At 32.5% G+C, this 895-nt stretch overlaps 1 long non-coding RNA gene across 1 annotated transcript in view; it reads left to right on the forward strand.

The window, feature by feature from the left end:
- The window catches only part of LOC116695952 (uncharacterized), a 2250-nt gene that overhangs the window by 558 nt on the left and 797 nt on the right, over positions 1-895 (forward strand). The gene's annotated exons all lie outside the window — the stretch shown is intronic.

Here is an 895-nt window from a genome sequence, read left to right on the forward strand (position 1 = left end):
ACAGCAGCAAAATCAGTCACACAGCACAGAATCTAAAATAAATGTAATACTAGGAAGAATCTACATACATACACTATACATTAAATAATAATAATAATAGGAATAAAAGAAAATGAAAAATATTTGAATATATACAGGATGGGAAAACAAAATGTGCAACTGCTGAAATAATATGCTAAAATGTAAATAAACCAATTGTGTAGGAAAATGTAATGAAAGTATTGAAAATAAAAGTACTCAATGCAGAAAAATCCTCCCATAACGATAGTTGCATTAAAAGTGTTTAGTGGTGTCATCATCTCAGCTGGACCTGTATACTACCTGTTATATTGTTGGGTAGTTGACTACATGAGAAAACATCAGATTTTATATACTACATGTCTTGTGTGCAAAAACCATAATGTGTAAAGTAACTACAGCTGTCAGATGAATGTAGTGCAGTAAAAAGTAGAATATGTCTCTCTATGGAGTAGAAGTAGAAAGTGGCATGAGAAGAAATGACAAGACTCAAGTGAAGTACCTCAACATTTGTACATAAGTACAGTACTTGAGTAAATGTACTGTACTTAGTGACATTCCACCGCTGAATACTGCGTGCTTATCATTATCACCTGTTCATTTTTCTTTAAAAAGACACTCAGCAGTACTGTACCTCACAAAAAAATTAATTCATCACAATAATAATCTATAATAATTTGGGGTGTTTTATGCATTTGTATCTTCTAAAAAAAGTAAATCACACACATCTGCACCTTTGTATTTTCCTTTGTAGCTTAACAGCCTTGAAGCAGAGACTCCTAAAGTGCTCATATTCTGCTCATTTGCAGGTTCATAATTGTATTTTGAGGTTGTCCCAGGACAGGTTTCCATGGTTTCATTTTCAAAAAACACCATC

The sequence above is a fragment of the Etheostoma spectabile genome, chromosome 9, assembly GCF_008692095.1.
Source record: "Etheostoma spectabile isolate EspeVRDwgs_2016 chromosome 9, UIUC_Espe_1.0, whole genome shotgun sequence".
NCBI lineage: Eukaryota > Metazoa > Chordata > Actinopteri > Perciformes > Percidae > Etheostoma > Etheostoma spectabile.